The sequence below is a fragment of the Lycium ferocissimum genome, chromosome 8, assembly GCF_029784015.1.
Source record: "Lycium ferocissimum isolate CSIRO_LF1 chromosome 8, AGI_CSIRO_Lferr_CH_V1, whole genome shotgun sequence".
Lineage (NCBI taxonomy): Eukaryota > Viridiplantae > Streptophyta > Magnoliopsida > Solanales > Solanaceae > Lycium > Lycium ferocissimum.
In genome coordinates, this window is record NC_081349.1 from 29619725 (window position 1) to 29626598 (window position 6874).

General features: G+C 34.2%; 1 pseudogene; it reads right to left on the reverse strand.

The window, feature by feature from the left end:
* Window positions 1-1717: 1717 nt before the first annotated feature.
* The window catches only part of LOC132066240 (pentatricopeptide repeat-containing protein At5g61990, mitochondrial-like), a 7580-nt pseudogene continuing 2423 nt past the window's right edge, over window positions 1718-6874 (reverse strand).

Below are 6874 nucleotides of genomic sequence, written 5' to 3' on the forward strand. Positions count from 1 at the left end.
AACATTCGCACCACCCTTGTCTATGAATCAGCAAGAGGGAGCAATATTAAAGGAAAGATCCCCCCAAATTTTTAATGCCCTCCTAAAACAAGATATTTTCAAAAAAATGATGCTCAAATATTCAATCAGGACAGATTCAACTTTTTCTCCTCCAAATTTTCAAATTCTAGCCGAACGTATCAAGTTTTTCTTCCAAATTTAATTGTCCACAATATGTTGACAATGTAAAGGATGAATCAACATTTAATTTCACACTTGTATGTCTTCCATTTGCCTATTTTAGCATTTACTCGAGTCATCCTTTTTACCTCGATGTTTTATATCACGCTTATTATTGTCACCAATTTTTTACTTAACACCACACTTAAGTAATTCTTTAATTCCACAATATTTTTATATAAGTAAATCCGAGGTTTTCTATCTCACGTTGATTCTTTCGCGAATCACTCAACGTATAAAATACGGGTCTAAAATTTTTTGTCAATTAAATAACCGAATTACCGGTTATCGCAAGCTATAGATACCAAAAATTAGACCACAAAAAGGGTGTTTTAGAGATGTTATATAGAAACGAAACGACCAAACGGGTCGTTACAGGGAATAATTGTCAAGTCCCGGTTTAGGCCTTGCCAAAACTGGGCTGCATACTGCTGGATTCAAACTGAGGCATGATACCCCAAAAAAACACAAAAAAAGAAAAGAAAAAAAAAAGCAAAGGAGGAGATTTGCAGGGAATGAAGAAAGGACCCATCTCCCTAGTCCAAGAGTCCAACCAAATAATACAATCAAAAGGGAACTCCAGCAGAAGAGTTAAAAAAAGATCTCATATTACTAAATATCAGAAGAAGGAATATGAAATGTACAGTTTTGAGAAATAGCTTTCACTACCAAAGAGCAACACCGAAGATGAATCTTTAATTCACAGATGACAAATATACATCCAACAGTACCCCAATCCTACGCACAAACCTAGTGGCTGAGTTGCTCTGAGATGATCTCAATGTTGCATAATTCAAGCGTCATACTACATGCAAGAATAAAACTAAAGTGAACTAAAGCCAAACTTAATGGACATCTTCCCTATTAGAAAACAAAACTTACGACCTCAAAACATGCTGGGAACAAGAGGCAAGCCTTGTATCAAGTAAAATACCAGTCATAAGAAATTAAATGTTTGATTAATTAGAAATTTTAAAAGATATTCTTTTAAAGGTTTGACTTTTGGAGAATATTTTATCCACTTTATAGAATCCACTGTTATCTCAGTTCTATTTTTATCATTCATAACACCATAAGCTTTTTATACCACAGGACTGAATTAATATAATAAGGTTCATGTTTATACAAGTTCAGCCTCTTTTTTCTCCAAGTCAATCCTGTTAATTCAATCTTGAACATACTGACAAGCCCTAAGTTATCAAATTTCTTTCACATATGTGCATTGGGAACAGCAAATTTCAACACATCTTTGAAGAGAGTAGCACAGAGGAGGCAGGATAGATGAAAGATCACACAAGTGCAGCCTTTAATCTCTAAGTTCAGCGTCAAAATGGCTAAAAAAGAAAACTTTGGGGATGCGAAGAATATTTGATACTATTTTCAAACCATCACGCGGATTTCGAAACATTCGGTAGAGCACTAAACATGAATAGGACAGAGCCATGTGGCCATCTGAATTCATCTGTAAAGATGTATGTCGAATTCTTATACCTGATTTTCAGGCCTCATGATGGCAGGCTGACAGCACTGCTTGCATAGTTACGTCAGGAGCACCGACTCTTTTCTTTCCAGTATTTCCTAGGCATGTTATCTTCACACTCAAATGAATATTTATCATCTCCTGCACAAAACAATGACTTGGTGATTGTTCAACAATAAAATACAGAAACACAACTTAAACACAAAGACCCTCTATCATGCAACAATTTGTGCCTCGCCGAAACTACACTACATAACCTGCAGTCTTAAGATCAAAAACAGATACTCCCTCCATTTCAATTTGTTTGTCTTACTTTCTATTTTTGTCCATTTAAAAAGGAATATCACTACACCCAACAGCCTACATGGCATATTTAAGACCACAAGACTCAAAGGGCATGTTAGTACATTACACACATCTTTAGTTTAAGACCACAAGATTCAAAAGTCTTCTTTATTTTCTTAAACTCCGTACCGAGTCAAACTAAGACAAACAAATTGAAATGGAGGGAGTAAGTGTCAAGCCACAGTTTAGGCCTTGCCGAAACTAGGCTGCATACTGCTGGATTCAAACTGAGGCGTGATACCCCCAAAAAACACACACACAAAAAAAAAAAAAAAAAAGAGTAAAGGAGGAGATATTGCAGGAAATGAATAAACGACCGTATCTCCCTAGTTCCTACCAATCAAGTAAAAATGACTAAATGTAATGTGTTGAAGATACCTTTTGGCTGAGTTATTGTTATGCCTAAGGTGCAACTTTTTGGCCTTTATGATGCCATGATGTAATGCTGAGATGGTATGGCTATCTGGTTGTATTCCCTTTCTCCACATCTCATTCACGAGGTCTTCAGCCATCTCAACATGTCCTTGCTTACAATAGCCACATATCAGAGCTGTGTATGTAACACTATCAGGTTCTAAACCTCTATCAATCATTTCAGTGAAAAGGCAAACAGCATCATCAATATTGTCTGATTTACAATGACTATCAATCAAAACAAAGGTAGCAGATAACATCAGCTGTTAATTCCATCTCGTTCATTTCACTCCAAAAAACTGACGGATCCATCTTTTCCCCAATATTCCTCCTCCTTGTATCTGATGACGATCCATCTCTTTTTAAATTCTTAGAATGGCCATCAAGCATAACTGTATAAGTGATAACATCAGGAGAAATGCCCATTTTCTTCATATCATCAAAAAGATAAAGGGCTTCCTGCAAGTGATTCACCCGGCAATAACCATTTAACATCATAGTATAAATGACTCACGCTGAAAGTTAATCCTCTCCAAAACCATACTATCAAACACCCACCTGGCCCTTTTCATATCTCCAAAGACTACATAAGGAAAGCTTATTAGTTTGCTATACATTATTTTACAAGTGTCATCACCTAAAGCCAACACTATCTCGAACAACTTTAATGCTTTTCCATATTCACCTTCGAGACATAGGCTACTTAAGCTTCAAACGAGATTTTTAATAAAACACCTTCTCGAGAGTCTAACAAAAAAAGCTCATATGCATCTTTTGTGTTGCCTAATTCACAATACCCATTCACCATGGCAAGATAATTTTCAACAGATATATTCTCCAAACTATTGAAAAAAAATTTAGCCTCTTCTACATAACCTCCAATGCATAAGCCCTCAATGATCACATTATGTGAAAGTCAAGGCCAACCTTTGTCCTTCATATGGTCCAAAAGGTAGTCTTTAACACCAGCATTTATTTCGCTAGAAAACCCAACAAACAAGTACATTATAAGTAATTCTATACATCCAAGGCTTCAAGTCCTTTTTTGTATCATTTCTTCAAATAATTCCAACGCATTAAAAACTTTTCCACGGAGACAATACCCATTTATTAAAGTAGTGTAATGCACGATGTCGGTGTCATCCTCTTACCTCATCTCATCAAGCAACTTCTACCTCTTCAAAACCTACCGAGTTTACACAAAGCATCAAGTACACCATTATACACCACCTCATCAAGAAAAAAAACCTTTCTTCTTAAACATACTAAATCGATCAACGCATCACACGCTCATTGCCGTTTTTGACAAAGATCAAGAATTAAGCTAGCAATCACACAATTACTTTTTATACCCCTTATTTCCATATTGTCACGGAAAGCGTAGCTTTAGAAATATTCCCGTATTGAAGAACTATTAATTATAGCCCCATAAGAAAAGGCATCGTGGACTATTCCTTGCTCCTCCATGTCAGTTAAAGACCATTTCCGTAACTTTTTCTCATTAACAAACCCACGAATTCACAGCAGATAGACACACATTAAGATGTACATTTATCCCTTTCCAAGCCCGCAATAAATCATAAGCCAAGTCCGATCTACCATACGAGCAAAGCCCTTCAATGTAAGTAGCATAAGTAAACTCGTTAGGACTTTCACCAGCTTTCTCCATTTCCTCAAATACACCAACTGCTTCTTCTAAATTACCTTTTCTACATAACGTCTTAATCACAATCCCATAAGTATACACATTCTGAGTCACCGAAATCCACTTCAACTGTTTATAAACCGCCACGGACATATCTACTTTCCCACACTCAACAAGACGATTCATGAGATAATTACACGACAACACACTCAACCCAAAACCACACCTTTCGTCTGGAACAAAATATCAATAGCTTCATCAAACATCCTTAAACTAGCATAAGTCTTAACCAATGCATCTAAAGCCCGAATCAACGAATTTGGGCCCGCATTCAACCCTCGACTAATTCCTCAAACAAATCTTTAACTTCAAAACCCAAACCTTTCTTTCCCTTATTTATAACCTCTAAAAACAAAGAATCCAACTTCATATCCATACCCCAATAACAAAACATCCTAATCATAGCCATATAAGTTTGAATATCATGTTTAAATCCACTTTCTTTCAACTGACGAAAAATAACAAAGGTCATTAGGTTCTTCTCTTAAACTGTTAAGCATTTCAGTAACCCAATATGAATTTACCTCAACAGTATTGTTGGTGGTTAACTCAGTATTATTTTTCATTTGGGTATTTACATTTTGTTCATCTGAACTATAATCTTGAAAAACATGGACTTAATTGAGCTACTGAATAAACTGATTTAAATCTAATAAATTGTGTGTTCTTGAATATGTTTCTGTAAGAAGCTAACCTTATTGTTGGAGCCAACATGGAAAATATTCAGACATGCATTTGATTTGATTGTACTTTGGTTTCTTTGTTTCTTTCTTTCTTTATGTGTGTGTGTGACAAAAGTAGTAGGAGCAAATGGTGTGTCACTCTTGAACCCTAAACCCTATTTATATATGGATAGTTCAAAAAGAGTTGGAGTTGCTGAATGAGGGGAAACAAACAAGGGGAACTTTTGTATTGTTCTTTTTTTTCTTTTCGTGTTTTCGGATATAGTGGGTGTGTTTGGTACGACCGAAAATGTTTTTCAAGAAAATATTGTTTTGAAAAATAAGTGATTTTTTTTTTTTTATGTATTTAGTATGAAATGGAAAATAACACATGAAATGTATGTATTAAGTTTTTAAATTTGAAAATGCAACCTTGTGAATAGCAGGGTTTGGTGGTAGGCGGGTAGGGTACGTATGAAAGGAAGCAGAGAAAGCGGGGTAGTGGCCGGGATGAAAGGGAAGAAAGAGTGTCTGTGTGGGGGCGTGGAGGGTTGGGTTGGAAGTGGGGGATGGGTTGGGGGGAACGTGTTTCCATTTTTTTTACCCGTTTTCTTAAATTTTTATTTGTTCTTTTAAAAAGGAAAATATTTTTTTATCATCCGAAAAAAATATTTATCAACCAAATAAGGAAAAGAAAAAAAAATTGTCATAATAAAATTTTTTAGTATTTACATTATAACACCGATATACTTGTAAAATTTGTACTCGGAGTCCCGAAAAAATCTAATTTGAAGGTAAAATCTTTTTTGGGCCCCTTTCTTTTACCCCGGGGGGAAAGAAGAGTTTTTATAACCCGCCCAATTTTTATTTTTTTAAATAATGTTATAGATCACAAAAAAAAGCGAAGGTTTTATTTTTATAAAAAAAAAAAAAAAATACTGCCAATTTAAAAAATTTTATTTCTTTAAAATTTTTTTTGTAAATTACTAATTCAACTTAAATATAAAATTATAAAGGTAAAAATTTTTCATAATGAATATAACATATTTTGTTTTCAAGGGCCCCCCGTGGTGAAAAATCCCCAAAATTTTTTGCAGTTAGGTCCTCAAGGCTCAAAAGAGAATTTAAAATGTATAAATTTTTTATTTAAATTCACCCAAAAAAGCGCAAATACCCCCTACACCCCTCGGGCCACTCTCATAAGCCCCCCAAAAGGGGGTGTTTGGATTGGCTCATTTTAGGTGCTAATTGGCTTTTAACTTTTTCAGTTTTTAATTTGGAAAAGACTTACTTTTTCAAAAAGAAAAAAATCAAAAGCTAAAAGTTGAATTCTCAACTTATCTTTTTTTTGTAACATTTTAAAAAAAACCCAAATTTAAACACCTACTAATTTGGTTCTTCCTTATTGCTTTTGAGGCGCGTGGGTTAGTTCCACGTAAACACTTAGAGGCTTTGGGAAAACCAAAACTTTTTCACTTTTTTTTTTTTTAATTTTTAAATTGTCCCTTTGCTGGTACGTTTTTTTTTTTGTTGAAATATACTTTTTCAACAAGGTTTTGGGCGTGAAAAAAAAGTTTTTCTTGTTTAAAAAAATCCGAAAAAGGGAAAATTTTTTTCCAAACGGGCCCGATTTTCTTCGCTCTTTTTTTTTCTTTTTTTTTTATTTTATTTTTTATCTTCATGTTCAATTTTTCAAATATTTGAAGTTATTATAATTTTAAACCTTCCAGAGACTAAAAACCAGAAATTACTAAATGATTATTAGGTCATTAATCACACAAATAGGACATGAATCTTTTTACTTTGAAAGTTTGGGAAAAATGCCAACTTACCAAAAATAGCATTAAAGTAACAAAAAGAGTGGCAGTTCCTATTTTTTAAAAAAAAAACCAAAAAAACACCCACGCTTTCAGGCAACAGGTAAATTTCTCCCACCTTTTTTAATACTATGTGGTAGCTTTTACGAAATAAAAAATTTATGCCATGAGTGAAATCTTTAGTATTTTTTGATGCTTAAGTTTGGTGAAGGTTAGGGCACTTTATAATTGT